The sequence below is a fragment of the Dermacentor andersoni genome, chromosome 9, assembly GCF_023375885.2.
Source record: "Dermacentor andersoni chromosome 9, qqDerAnde1_hic_scaffold, whole genome shotgun sequence".
Lineage (NCBI taxonomy): Eukaryota > Metazoa > Arthropoda > Arachnida > Ixodida > Ixodidae > Dermacentor > Dermacentor andersoni.
In genome coordinates this window covers 94,738,193-94,754,146 of record NC_092822.1, presented here as the reverse complement: position 1 = coordinate 94,754,146, position 15,954 = coordinate 94,738,193, and the positions used below count along the sequence as shown (strand labels likewise).

Sequence of the window (15,954 nt, the reverse complement as noted above, 5' to 3'; positions counted from 1 at the left end):
ACGTTGCCAGGGCTACGTTTGCTTTCCATACTTTGCGAAGTATGCCGCACACACATGTTGTTTCTGCATTGCTTAAAGGCTGCGGCCAACTTTTGCTGTGTACTGGAAGTTTGTGTGTTCCATTAGCGAAATGTTTTTATTTTTAATTCTTCTTTTGTCAACTTTCGTCAAGAGAACATTGCATTTCTTTATGTAAAGTGAGATCAAGTGTGCCTGTGTGCGTGCGTGCGTGCGTGCGTGCGTGCGTGCGTGCGTGCGTGCTTCGGTATCTGTCTGTTTCTATGTACGTCTATGTCTGTGTGGGTCTGTCCGTGCATGTCTTTTTGTCTCAGTATGTGTGTATCTGTGCGTGTCTCTCTATGTGTATGCGTCTGTCTACGGGCCTCGATTACGCGAAGGTCTGAGGTACGTGGGCTTCGTACAGCTGCTCTCGCCATAGAATTCCGCACCTGATTCATAAGTAAATGCCGCGAAATTGTTTGCACCGCTAAAAATGTTTGACGCTCATGACAATCGAACTCATGGGCGTAACAGATTCAATTCCGTGAACTGGCGTTAGTGGTCACGAAATTTGGCAATACCATTCCGCAACTATTCGAAACCTTTGGGTGTGAAAGCTGGTTTGTGCTGCTTTCCTTAACTACTGGCTAGAAGGCAAGGGCGGCGATGTTTCTTAAAGAAGTATGTATGCACTGCACAGTAGATCCGACACGGCTGAACTAATGTTAATTCATTCTTCCGCCCTCCTGAGACAAAAAACGGACACATCTAGGCATCTGCGCACGTGCGCTATACGCTTACTCGAACTTGCGGCAAGCCGCCTGCTTTCAAGTTGCTGTGCGCGATATTTTTACAGGCACTACAACGCGGAGATAAAGTATATCGCGTACTGCATGGTTTTTACTAGTGCATGACGTATTGTCAGGCGTGCAAGTCAAATCGGAATAGCCGCAGAACCAATGTTTCCGCATGCAAACGTACCACGGACTACCCGGACGATCCGCTCCACCTGCGGACGTTGCGCTTGCCACAGCCATTCCGATTTGCAGCACAACCTTTCCGAGAAGCTGAAGTTTAACTAAATTCGGTGGCTAAAATTCACCATCCCGCCCTTCGTGACAACTTCAAAGAAATGTCAAAGTGCAAGCAGCGCAAGCACTGCGTCTACCTGCGGTCACCTCGCTTGGCAGCTCGGGGGCGTTTCAGCAGCAGGTGACGCCACCGTGCTTTGAAAATGGCGCCACTCGATTTCTGTGTTCTGGTGCATAGGGTGCAAGACTGCACGAGAGCATTGCGCTGTGCACTAAAGCTGCTGCGGCTTGCAAACACTGACTTTGTTGGCTTTACGCGTCCCGTTTGGTTGCCGCGCCGGCTTTCACGCAATTCAGGTCTCTATGTCTATTTTGTGCGTATATTCGCGAATATTGAACTGTTTGTAGTTAATTCACAAAGCACTGCTGTTCATTTTTTTTAGCTACAAGTTTTTCACTTCACCTCGTTTATACCGAGATAAATCGCGGTTTTATCAGAATGAGAACAGGGAAGTTTATTTTCAACAGCTTGGTTCTTTTCGCACGAGGACATCTGAGAAAGAGACAAGTCAGGGCGAAGACTGCTGTTAGTTCCTTCGCATGGATTCTCGCTGAAAAAAAAAGCGCATCATAATTGTGAAGTTATTAAAGCTTCTTGCTGTTTGAACCATCTTGCAACACAGAGTGCTTCGCTTGTTTCGCGGTTGAGTAAGCTTTTCTTGTGCATTTTGTAATCATTTGACTTCTTTTGAGCGCAACGTTTACGCCGCTTAGGACGGAACCCACCCTTGCGGTGAGCGCCAATCTTCCTGGACCAGTGCAGGTCCACCTTTAAAATTTGGTCTTGCTTCTTGATTCAGTAACATTTTGAAAATACTGAAAATTTTGTAATACTTTATACTTGTGCGTCTGCAAGTGGGCCGCTAAGAGAACTTCATATTGAGACAACACTAGTGGGAAGGGCAGCTCGTCATCGTAGGCAGCGGAATTACAACGGCAGTACAGCGGTAACTTACACTTCTATCTACCTGTTCTTTTGGCGATTAAATACGTTGACGATGGTATGCATATCTATTGGCAATTTCGCAACATGTCTTCATGAGGCCACGCTCACGGCGGTTATTCGGCGATGACGCGTGTATCCCACGGTAGCCAGACCATTATGGCTTGTGTACCGGCATCCTGACGTGCGGAATCATTTCAGATATGTCTGCCCCAGCGACGTATGCTTCTTACTGAGGTACAGAAACAGTAATGCGGCAAGGGTAGAATTCTAAATAAAAAAATACTATGGAGACATCGCATTAGTCAACACAACGAAACGCCACATCACCCGAGCTCGGCTCGGTAACAGGCCTTTGTTACGCTCGTCTGCTAGACGCGGCTGACACGCATGCAGACTGGGTTGTCCTAAACTCCGTTGACATCGTGTATATGTCAGTTTTCAGAGGTGCCCGCGCCTTTCCTGCAACTGTCACCGGAGAGGAGAAATCTTAGCCACGAGCTTCAGCCATCCTTGTGACAAAGGGTTGTCGTCTGCTACTGCTCCCTAGCCTGGTTTCGAAAGTGTCCGCTAGGTGGCCAACGGCCAAGGTTACTGAGGCTATGTTCCTGAATCAATTATTTCTCATAAATTTATAACTTGCAGGGTGCAAGCAAAAGTCAGTCACAAAATATTTCCCAACGCATGTACTTTATTATAATAAATCTTTTCAAAAGCGCAAAAACCATTAATGCTCATAAATTTAAAACGATGTGATTTTACTGGCGTCGTTTTTTACAGACAGCCCAGTGGCGCCTGTGCGATGGCATTACAGGCCCTACACTCGAAGCTTTTAAAGGAGGTACTAGCATGTTTTTTTCGTTCATTCATTTTTTGGGGTAACTGAAAGTCCTAGACCTCCAAACCTTAGAAAATGTAGCGGCATGCATCAGAGCGCCTTTAATAATTTAACATAACAGCGTCGTTACTGAGGGTCTCAGTTTCGCTTCCAGGAGGATGCTGTACCATAATGTCACGACACAGTATGTGAGAGCAGGTCATTCCGACACTCACTTCTCACTCGGTTGCCTCCTGTACTGCTACTCATTGTGAGGGCCCATGTAATAGCGTAGTGACACAGTATCCTCATGGGAAACGAGGCCGAAACTGGCTGTTGAGAAAGTGTTATGTTAAATTATTCATGGCAGCCTTGTTACAGTTTCTTCTAGTGGTTTAGGTATAGTACCGTCATTTATCGAGAAAAAAAAAATGAATAGTCGGAAATACCATGTCAGTACCGCTTTCAGGGTCACAGAAACATTGGTGCACCCGCACATAGTTAAAACAAAATCCCGAGAGTTCGAGCACAGCGTCAACCTTGCTATAACCAGGGTTCTTCAATACTTTCGAAAAGTATTGAAGGACCCGGCAATTACCGTAAGTGCTTCGGCCTTCAGATTCAGAGCCTATTCAAAATTTTTGAATAGGCTCTACAGCTTCACAATTAACAATTTAACATGAACAGTATTCTTCAGCTACTTCACTCACTTTTTGGTGTCTAGCTGGGTCTCTAATCAATTGACCGCCGACTTGGTTCACTGGGCAGTGCATGATTTACTGAGCAGAGCATTTGGACCAATAGGAAAATGCCATCTTCCTGTGTCGCGATATATGATTCGAACGGCAGTTTTAACTTATCCAAATGTAACCTATATGACGAAATGTTCATAGACCGATGATGCGGTTTTATAAATACCTAGGATATTTCACGAGTCACATAACCTCGCCACTGGCCATTGTTCGATTTCAGTACGTTATATATGCGGGTGGAGTACACATATGACTATGTGCGCTTATACGGCAACCATAGCAATGACTAAGTTGGGAACCACAGATCAGCTGAAATTCCTACACAGTTCAAGCCATTTGCAAGGCTACTCCCTTAATCTTTTTCTCTAGACCTGAGAAGTTGATGCTGTAATGTGATGCGAGGTAAGTCTTGCAAGACCTAAAATTACTTAGAATGGTCCTTTTTGGGCCACGTTGCTGTAGTATAGTTCATACACATCACAATATAAATGGACTGACACTACTGTCAACTGTCTGTTTCACAACGACCTCATAAAATACATATCACTGGTTGGAAAAGATGGAAAAAAGTTGACTAAGTGCTGGTTCTGCTTGCTTTAAGAAGTCACATCTATTTCGCATTCAATAAAAACAGAATGGTGACTCACGCCCCCCTGTAATGAAGAGGCATGCTCACTCCACCTTTTGCCAAGTATCTCCGTGTGAAAACAATGCCCGTATAACCACAAGAATCCACGTACACAATCAAATGTATGATTTATTTATTTATTTATTTACTTATTTATTTATTTATTTATTTATTTATTTACTTGCTTACTTACTATATCACGAAGCAGCTGTTAGACCAACCTTTCTATAACCCAATCAAGAGACTCGAAAAAGATCCAGGCGCAACCCACGCTGATGACCACGCACAGGCATTGAAGACATGAGACGATAATGATATACAGACAAGAAAGAAGTGGCGGCACAATAATGGCGTAAATGTATTCAAATGATGTGTCTGCAATGGTCATTTGCGCACCATTCTGTTTAGTGATGTGTGCTTTCCAGAGGACAGTGACATGTCCTATATTTCGCTTTCCCTTTCCTGTTAATTGTATATATGTGTTCATAACAAATAATAATGTCCTGTATACTACAACCGTGCAAGTGGCTTTCACGAATGGGTGAGTGTGGTTCTTTTGAAATGTATATTATATATCAGCTGCTGTGGCTCATAAAGGGCTAAGATGGGCTGGCTAGTTGTGGACACGAGGTACCACGTGAATTCTATGCTGCTCACCACTTGATTAAAGTGCGAGATTTTATGTATATAAGGCACGACCTGGTGTGGCTTTGTCATGTTTCTTGTTTTGCCCTTCCGATTGTTAAGAAAGATTTTAGCAACGCCAAATATCCCTATGGCAATTGCGAAAATAATGAAAATATGAAATACAATGTTAACACAATGCAGCTTCAGTAACTAAGAGTTGTTGGCGCCTTAGTTTTGACCAACACGATTATGTATCTTAAACCCCGATATAACTTACTCCAATCTAACGAAACTCTCGATATAAGAAGTACGACTTTCTGTAACTCCTTGTCCACAGATCACCATGTAAGTTGAACTTCAACATGACGGAGTGTGTCTAATTTACAAGCGCAATTTCAATACACCCTAACTTGCAACGCGCGACGGAATACCGAGCCAATAAATGAAATGTGCCATGGGTGCAGAAGGTTAAATTACATGCGCTTGTTTGCGAAGAAGGTTGCACCTCCTCAAATTTCGTGCCCCGCGTTAATGAGAACGGCCTCCGAAGCGGAGCAGGGTCGTCACAGCTAGCAGCAAATTAAGCGGGTATTTCACCTGGCTTGTGCGGTGTCGGCGCAGCATATCGCGCATTCGTATCGACATATTATGCACCGCGTACAGTTTTCTATTCGGAGCCTGCCTTGCTGCAGGAGCGTGCTATGCAGTGTTTCATTGGTATGACAATAATATGGACAGTCGAGGCTAATTAATTTCCGTCGTCGTCGACGTCACCGTGAAGTCCCTTAGAGAGTCTAAGTGCGATTAGATGGCGGCCGCCCGCCGTATGCTTGCAATAGACGCACGGGAAAGTGTGCGAGGGTGAGGGGAAGATGGTGCCTTGATGCGCGGCGTCTTCATGAGTGCGAGGGGGGGGGGGGGGGAGAGGTTGCACGCCGTCTTCTTGCGAGCGCTAAGGAGCAGAGCGATGACCGCGCAAGGGGGCTGATTAATTCGCGTCTCCTACTCCGGACGCGTTAGCACATGGCGAGGCTGAAAGCGGCCGCATGCGCCCTATCTTGAAATTAATCTGCGGTGGAAGCAAAAAGGCTAGGAGACACGAAATCGCTGATGGCTTCGGGTGGGCTGTGTTCTCGAGTGCCTGGTTTGCGCTGAAGTGACATGCAGCACGAAGGTGAATTCCCTCGCCGCTGCTGCTGGCGTCCTTCACCACACCGCAGTTGTGACAGTGAGTGCCCGCGGTCACCTACGGGGATGTGTTCGTGTTTCCCCGCACGCTCTCGACAGCATGCTTGTAAACTTAATTCTAACAGTAGTGAGCGAATGTTCACTGCAATTTATACGGCGGAGAAAACTACGAACCTTGCTTCACCTAGGTGAACCATACTTTGCCATCACAATGTTTCGTCTTTCAGGCAAAGCTGCGACTTTTTGTTGTGACCAGTCGACCCTCGCTAGTGTGGGCACACAAGTGATAAACACGAGACGCTGTGCTAGGATTATATCCACGAACCTCCCGCCGTTATACACCGAATGCGAGGGAAAACACGGGCCGGTTAGCAAGAAGCATGGTGGCTCGATGTGCGCCGTCTTTCCTCCACCTCAACGGGTGAGGGGGCGGCAGCTACGCGAGAGCATGCCTTATAGTCGTACAGCCACCCCCTAGACGGGGTGCGAAACATGCACGCAATATGTGCACAGCAGTAATGGTTCTGACTTCAGATTTTATAGTGTGGGCTGTACCCGGTTGCAGTGCAATACCAGGACAACCCGTGGCGCTGGAGGGGCAAGCCCCATCCTAGCGCCGCCTTACAAAAATAGGATTAATATCGTAAGACACATAATAGGGCCGTATCAGATGGACTGTCAACCTTTGGAAGGCGTTGTCCACACACAAAAACTTTTTCACGCTACAGGAGGTGGCCGAGGCATGGACGCCGGCCCACATACCGTCACTTCACATCAGATATTAAGCCGATAAGATACTACATGTGATCTGAGCCGATAGGCCGAGCAGCTATGCCATGGATCACGTCTCGATGTAACCCGCTTGAAACAAACCTACAACATGGAGCCAGCGAAGTGCGAGAGAGAACTGCATTTCTCAAATAACTGGCCAAATCTGACAATAAAAAAATACGGTTCCCTGTATGCATAACAGGTACGCAATGTAACTTTTATTTTAAATAGCAATAGATTTTACTTGTAACGTTTCCAATGAGAAACAGCAATCTACGTACCATGCCTGACTGCCCGTTAGGTTTGTGGCGCCATCCTGTGGCTAAAATAATAACTTAGGTGTCTCACTATTGTCACGTGGCTTTGTTTCTATAGCGGGAATCCCGAATTCCCGTGGACCAGCGGCAACTACGGCGCCATGGGTCCACGGCTTGTAGTGCAGGTATGGTGTATTGGAATAGGCCAGTGTATCGTGCGTGCAACAGAACAATGGGAGAACCGGGGACGCTTATGCGATGACGACATCAGTACGGCGCTGCGATCGACCGGCGTGCGTAGAGCGGGAAATTATACATGCTTTGCGAAACCCCGCATTTATAAATTAAAACGGTCTGAAATCAATTGAAGTTAATATAACTCACAAAATATAAATACTACTAACTGTTAGGATACTTCAATAACGCCGACTAAGCTTGCACGTTTCCAACCACGGATAATGTAGTGTTCCTGATCGTATACGCATCGTTTCAGTTGCAGAAGACAAACACTTCTCTACTTGTTCCGTTCGGTAAGCCCGCATATGCTTTTAGTATTTCGAAACACACGGCGATAAGAAGACCGGAAGGACACCTGCACTGTGCCTGGTGGCTTGCACGGGATTCCCTTCAAGTTGCATCAGCCATAAAGGCCATCGCCAGGTTTCACTGAAGAAAAGAAACACAAACACACGCACGCACACACGCACGCACACTCACTCGCACACATACACGGACGCACGCATGACCCACACGACAACCATAACTGCTGATCCTGGAGGCCCTGTGTTGCACCTTTATTTTTCCTCTTGCCAGCAATGACTCCAGGCTGCAGTGACAGATGGCGCTGCAGTAGACCGGCGTGCTCCAGCACGCCCGGCGGCGCATTTAAATCCGCACAATTCGCACGCGTAATTCATTTTTCCATGGCAGCAGGGCCCTCGGCTGTGGTGCCGCCGCTCGGGGGAACGCGAACAATGGCGGCCCTGCGCTTCTGGGCGCTTTTGCTCCTTAAGGATGCCATTTGCCTAGGTACGAACGCAGGAAACGCCCCTAGGTACATTCGTCCCTAGACAACGCTGTCTGCACAACTTGAAACGTGCGCCGCACTGAAGTTGCGCCCTGCTGCATTCGCTGCTCTGCCGTGTTCTGCGGTAATAAATCATGTTTTCTCTGTCACAGTGAGTGCATATGAAAATTGTATAATCGAAAGGTGGTGAGTGAAACGTTTCAAATAACGACGCGCTACCAGTATTTATGGATGGCTTTAGGGCCCAAGCATCGCTTGTGATTCTCAGCCGGAAATCTGCACCATGTGAACGTATCGTAAATCTAGCTCAGGTCATTTCGCATACCGCAAAGCAACATCATGCTCGCAACTGAAACGCATAAGTGGGTGTTACGTGCCCTCGCCTCAACTATGCCCGGGTCCTGCGCGCTTCCCTCGGATGCCACATGTACGGATCTCTTTGTCAATGCCCTCACTGTGCATGAACTCTCGTGAAAGCTTGCACCCTTCGGGGTTTTATCTTGTCCCATAACAATAATCATCTTGCGCGCCTTTACTTTCTTCTACGCTGCGTGCCTGGCACGGATATATGCGCACGTCATCTAGGTGACTTCTTGATAGGAAAGTAGCGAGTGCATAGTTCTTAAGAAATGAAATGCACGAAACGCTGATGATGATTATCGTTGCGTGACAAGATAAGCCGCGATGCAAACGTTTTTAAGAGTGTGTAGTGCACATCGTTAACTTGTGAACAAATGTGCATATTTCCATCCACCTTAAGCTATCATTTCCTTCTACATTGTTCCATAGATTGAGTGCAGATCGTTGCTTCGTTGGGCACATTCTCGTTTGCATGGGCATTGCCCTTTCGCAGGACCTGTACCTTAACGTTCAAGTGCAAATAAAGTATGAAGTGTTGAAAACTGCACCTATTTTCGTACAGTTTGGTGGTGCTAGAATGCTGTAAAAAGGTCCGCAGGAACATTCGGGCTACGTTGTGCCAATTCATATTGATTCATATTAATTTGAGCACGGCAATTAAAAAATACATTGCAAATAAAGAAAAAAAGACGGTGTAACTCAGCTTTTTTTTTTAATGCGAGGATAAATGCCTCAGGGCATACAAGAGTATGGGATGGGGGTGAATAAGGATGACTAAATGAATGAAAATAGATTTGCTGACCTAATGAAGTCCAAGAGGAATCGATAATGCGGTCCCTGCGTCCAAGCAGTGTAATTGTGTAACTCAGTTTCAATCAGCAACTTGTGTGGCATAGGAGAAAAAAAAGGAGAGAAAAGAATGTTTGCAGTCGAGGTTGGACTGCTGATCATGAATCTAGTGGAATCGTGCTTTTCTTGCACGAATTTACTGCCCCTGATCTTATGATTCCCTGAAACTTCGTCATCATTTTTACTGCTGCTTCTGGTCGATGTAGGTGCTATATTTATTGAAGCAAGCTTTCATCAAGTAATATTGCCGTTTTGCATTTGAACACCTTTTCATCTGCCATTCATTCTTTCCTGAACCTGGAAGAGCTGACTGAATGCTAAAAGTGTTGAAGCCAACCTCGAAAATATTTAATGGTACAAGTAATTTCTTAATAGCTGGCACGTCCGACTGTACAAGTTGCTACTTGCAATTCGGTGCCCAGCTGGGTGCAGCTAATCCTGCCATATTGTAGATACTTTCCTCAGCTGCTCGATCTTTCCACAGCTGCTACAGCACTTGTTTCTTCCATCTAGTATTCACAGCAACAAGTCATCAGTAATGTTTCTAGCACAGAATGCTTGGTGTAATGCGATTGTCATCGGTCTAGATTAGTAAAGAGAGCACATTAAAATTATCTGCAAAGATCAAGTATTCTGTGTTAATCTTGGGCACTGCAGACAAATATCCTTCTGTAGAACGGGAAAAGCATTCTCTGAGCCAGAAACAAAGCTCTAGCTAAGACTAAAGGCAACAAAAAGCTGGAACACTCGTATTGCCACATGGATCGCTTGAATGGGTCTTGGCTCCTGCACATGATGGCCTCTCTCTGAAGCAAACTTCTGCAGAGTTATACGACTTGCAATGTCGAGGTTTGTTGGGGCACTCTGATCCTCTCCAACACATACTGAAAGGACACTTGAAGCAACTTTGCCTGCAACAAGTACTCAGCAGACACTCTTCCAGCAGTCATGTTTTTGAAGGGTTTGCTGGACTGTATATCAGCCTTCATCTTGCATGCTTTTGTCCTACAGTGTTGACACCTTGTTGGAACAGCGTGGAAATTGCAGCGTACATCTGTGATCAAAATTAGGCAGACAAAGTGTTCTATGCATAAGGAAATTCCTTGACAACTCCGACTTGTTACATTAAATTGATGAGTGCACTGCAACGGTTGCAATACGAAGTTTCAACTGTAGTTTTAGGTTCGATGTCAAAAATCAAGAAAGTCTTAGTTTTTTTCACAAATTCCCCGGTGTCCACACTTTTTTACCAGCAGTTTACTTCAATGGCATTATGGCCCAGCCCTTAAAACACTATTTGCTGCGGCAGATGCTGCCTGCAAACATTCGCATTTCTTTTGTGCTGCTTTAACATTGGCCTTTAGACAGCCTGCGGGCAACCATCCTGCAAGTTTGAAGCCTTTAACCTGCTGCTGCTGATATACAACAATCCAGTGGCCTTGCTGACTATCATGTTCACTTGATTGGGATTTTGTGCTGGCAACCAGTCTGCCCTTCGAAACTAAAAAGCTCTATCTCTTTAACCGCTTGCTGAACCTTTCTGCTGTTCTCTTAACCACAACGTGTCAGCTGCACAGGATAATCCCTATAGTGCCCAATGCCACAATCCTTGCCACTGGTGGCACTGTGCCGACTGCTTAGCCTTGAGTGCTTGACACCTCAACCACTCTCCTCAAGGCTGCACCTCCTGTCCCTGGGTCAATCAACACGACTGAACTCCACATCCACCCTCAGTTTTGCTGCCATGCCCTTCTTTAAATGCTACCGAGTACGTGTACTCCAACACTTCACACCAAGCCCTGCAGTGCCTCACTCCTTCATCTCACACCAATGCCTAATAGCGCCTTGCAAGTTCACCACTTCGCCCTTGTGCTGCTGCAAACATGATAGAACACGGGATTAGCCAATAATACATGCAACCATGTCTTCCATGTGCAGTAGCTGAGATCCACTTTCGTGCCATCTGATCTGGCACATATTTTTTACCGTAATGAAATTAAATACTTCAAAAGAACTTTTATCTTGAATTAAATTTCCAGCTTTGAATAAATGCTGTTTTGATCTTCATTGCATTACTATCTGAAAATTTTGTCAATATTCACCAAAGTGCGTTTTGTACACTGACAAATATCGTAAAACTGAGGATGCATCTTCTTTTTAATTCAACATACTTGTGACTCGCTGTGGTGGCATAATCGCTATGGTGCTGCGCCGCCAAGCCTGAGGGCGCGGGATCGAATCCTGGCTGCCGGCTCCCGTTTTTCGCCTATGCGCCGTACAGTCGGCGCATGTTAAAAACCCGAAGTGGTCAGACATAATCCGGATGCAAAACCATGGCGAAACCGCCCTTGGCAGTGGACCGTGCAGCTGCCGTAGCACCCACGGTGCACACAACGTGGGTCGACGGACGCTCAGATAGCTCTCCGTGCTCCCTGCGCAGGCATGAAAGGTGTGGACACAGCTAAATTTACAGTCATTACGGGATAGCGCACGGAGGCGGCAGATTAGCCAGAGACCATATTCCAGCTCCAGGTCACCGTGACGTCTAGTAGTAGCTGTTGTTGTTCTTGTTGTTGTTGTTGTTGTTGCGAACATTTAGCAAAAAAGAAATTGTGCGATGAACTGGGACCCATAGTCCAGGAGCCTACTGATCACCTGCCCTTATGCAAAGTCAATGTAATTGTGTAGTGGCTGCACTCAACCACTCGAGTGGTGGTAGGGGGTAGGGTGACGGTGGAGGCTGTTGGGAAGTGTTAGGAATGGAGGCCTGCAGTGCCATAGCATGTATGGGGTGTTTGCGTGACCCCCACATAACCCGTACTGAAGCGGAGGCTCTGTTACTTGACCCCATATAAGGTGTTGTCTAGCTGGTGTTTGTAGGGTGTTTGTGCTTGGCAAATGAGTGTGCCCTGTAGTCTGGTGTAATGTAGGCTGAGCGTTGGAAATTGTCTTCTGTCTTCCCTGTATGGTGCTAATGTGGGAATTATGGGAGCCTTGTGAGAGGATGGACCTGAGCAGGGGCCCGATGGAAGGGGCCCAGCGCATTGCATCTCAGGCAAGAAGCACTGGCGCTAATTCTTGCGTGCCCCAGCCCTGATGCATCTAGCAGGCTTTCGTCAAGACTGTAAATACGATATACTTCCTCGCGGTGATTGGGACGCATTCAGTCGCCTTAATGATGGCGGCAAGCTCAGCTCACTGTGGCTTGGTATTCTTGATTGTTTGTGTGTGTGATCATAATGTGGTGATCGGTAGCGACTGTGGCTGCTACACTGTTTTTGATGGCAGCATCGGTGTACAGGTACATGTGTGGGTGTTGGCTCATTGAATGTACTTGCTGTAGTATCTGATGCACTGTTCTCCACATTCTTTGTTTCATTGGAGCATGTACCTTGGTATGGGGGCTATTGTGAGAAGTACTCGGCAATTTTTGCTGAGCGTGCTGGTAGCGGGTGGTGGGATGTCAATGAGTTCGAAACTTAACTTTAACCCTAGTGAACTTCGGTAATATTCTTCTGCCTGGTGTGGTACTACTGAGTCTAATTTCCTGCCTGCATTTATATGAAAAGCTCTTCTAGGGCGTTATGGTTACCGGCCTTCTCTAGCAGCTCCGTACTTGTGTTTGTCTGCACCCCCATGGCAAGTTTTGTGGCTTTTCGAATGAGGGTGTCGAGCTTAATGTGCTGTGCCCTTAAGGTTAATGAATTGTGCACGACATTAGAGGCGCAACATGAGTAAGGCGTCACACAGCCACAGCATGTCTATCTCATGCAGCTCTCTATGGCAACTGCAGATGCGTCGGATCATGTTCAAGACCTGCTCACCATGCTTTAGCAAGTGCTGCACCGTCATCACACCCTCTCCACCTCGCTGCATGTGTAAGCCTAAAACTTTGATATATCTTTGTGGAATACATTCTTCTTTGCTATATAGGGTGATACATGGGGGTCTCCAGTGTGCGGTGTGCACAAGCAGCAGCTCCGACTTGTCCGGAAAGCACTCCAAGCCAATGCTCGCAGCTGCCGCTTGAACTGCACCGAGTGCATGTTGCAAGGTGTCCTGTATTTGCCCAGGAGATCCTTTGCTGATCGTATGGTGATGTTGTCGGCATAGAGTGTAACATATGGGGAGTAGAGCTCTGTGTATGCGACACATTGCTAAGTTGAACAGTGTTGGAAAGAGCACTGCTCCTTGCTGGATGCCCCTTTGCGAATGTGGGTAGGGATTGGATGTCATATTGGCAATCTTGAGGGTGTATGTATGATGTATCAAGTAGTCCCGCAGGTATTTGTATATCTTGGCACCAAAGTTGGTGGAAGACAGCTCCACAAGCATGGTGTCGTGGACCACGATGTTGAAGAATTTCTTGAAATCTATAGCTAAGATTGCTTCAAGTTCAGAGTTTCTGGGAGGTTTGGTATTCTTCATGTATGTGGAGGAGCACGTCTTGTGTAGACAGCTGGCGTCTGTATCCTAGCAAAGTGTGCAATAAATGTTGCATGCTTTCCAGATGTGGTATTAGCCTGTTGGAAAATTATGGGCTACATCACTTTGCCTGCAATGGACCTCAGCAAGACGGGACGGAGATGGCCAGTGTCCTGTGATTCACCTGGCTTTGGGATGAAGATAGCCATGGCTTCCTACCACTCTCTGAGGATTAAACCCATGTTCGACACTACGTTAAGTTGACTGAGGAAGAACTCCAAGTCATCATCCGATAGGCTTTGGTTGTTGTGGGATCTGCTAATGCCTGACTGGGGGCCACGCTTGGCTTATGCTGAATGTGTTGTTCAGTCTTTCTTATGTGTCATATCACTGGTGAATTGTGCTGAACAGTAAGTATTTCTGTGTTTATGTGCTCAATATCACTGCCAAGTTTTCTGCTGTTTGCCTTACGGTGTTTCCATGTTTTGAGAAGGCAGTGCCTGGCCTCCTAGAGATATAGCAGGTGCTTATCCATGTGGGGTTGCTTGGCGTCTTCTTGTATGAGTGAAATGTGTTTCTGAGTCTCTTGATATAACATATATCGATCCACTCCTTTAGGGAGCTGTGCTCCCTGACCGCCGACCTCTCGTGCCTCACCTTGTCCCATTTCACGACCCACTGCTTTCTAACACTATCGGCAAACAATATCGTGTCGGCCATGATGCAGAAGAGAGTGTGGTCGCTCATAAGCGTGCCATACGCATTGTGCCATGAAGCTGACGATGACCCTTTGCTGAGTGTGAGATCGGATGTGGTGTCCTTCTCAACCATGTTGCTATGTACGGTTGACGAGTTGAGGTTGTTTAGTACATATTGCGAATTTTGTGTATTGTATGTGTTCTAGGACAAGGTTTCCTCGAGGTGTATTCTTTGTGTACCCCCAAGCAGTGTGTGTGGTGTTTAAGTCTCTCCCTACTAGGTGCCAAAAGTAGGTACATGGGCACATTAATGGCTCCCTTATGCAGCCGATTTCTTCTCATGGATGGTTGTAGCTGCTCTCGATGTAAATTTCAGGAGATTTTTTCTTATTTTTGGTGTTTCCGGCGAGGAGTCTGATGGTTGTGAACTAATATCCTGCGCGTGATTTCTACGGCGGACGTTTGTCGCGAGCTTACGACATTGTGCTCGTTGGGTTCTACATACGTAGCGGACCAGCGTAAGCGAGAGTGAGTGAGTGAGTAAAGACTTTATTCAAACAAATTTGTATGCGAACACCTTATACGGGTTACACAATCCTACGTCCCTATAGCCATGTCATGTGGTCTATGTTAAAACGACGACGGCATTTGTCGGAGGAACGTTAAGTCCTTGGGCGGTCATGAAGGGGGTGCAATGTAACGCATTTTCTAGATAGCATAAGCCGCTACAAGGACAGTGCGCCTGTTCCGAAGATAGTGCAATTCTAACGCGGCACCTCAAAATGCAAGCTGTCACGCAAACAAAAAAAGGAAGACATGTGGCACAGGGCAGACGCGCCAAACGTTTCAAAGAGCTGGCTCGCTTTGGAACCTGAGAAGCAAGCTATCGTGGCCCCCCTGTGAGGCCGAGGTTCTAATCGCGCCGCAGACACGATTATTTTATTTAAGGGAATGCGTATCTATTCAGCGAAAGCCCGACGAGCGGCTGACCGATCCAGGTGATAGCAGAGAACGACTGGCAAAGAAAAACTATCAAGGGAAAATGTAACTACCGAAAGCTGCCGTTACGATAGACCTGCTTAGACAAAAAATTTAAATTGCAATATGTATCACAGAGCACGCGTCAGTGCGCGCGAAAATCGTAACAGTAAGCGAAACAATAAGCATGCCGCCCTCCACGTCTTTCGTGAATGTCACATCACGACTGCTGCGCATGGGCACACCGTTTCCCACAGAGCACAAGTGGCCAGAAGAGCGCTAGCTTAGTAGCGTTCCGCGTCCCCTATTGGTCTATGGGGTTGTACATTGTTCTGCTGAGCCTTCAGAATTCTTCACTTTACCTTTGAACCAACCAGAGGGACAGCAGATCACAGATCGTAGCCCTTTGCAGCCTCCTCCCCCATCCTGTGTGGATCACAGCTTTCCCTTTCATCACACTCCCTCCACCAGGCGGGTTTCGACGGAAGTGCCTTATATTAAGAGTTTCTGCGGCGCTGAGTTGTCGGCTATTTAAGCCTCGTT

The 15,954-nt window shown here is 46.6% G+C and overlaps 1 pseudogene; it reads right to left on the bottom strand.

The window, feature by feature from the left end:
* Positions 1-6,585: 6,585 nt before the first annotated feature.
* LOC126528646 (U2 spliceosomal RNA) lies at positions 6,586-6,879 on the bottom strand (annotated as a pseudogene).
* Between the last annotated feature and the right edge of the window lie 9,075 nt (positions 6,880-15,954).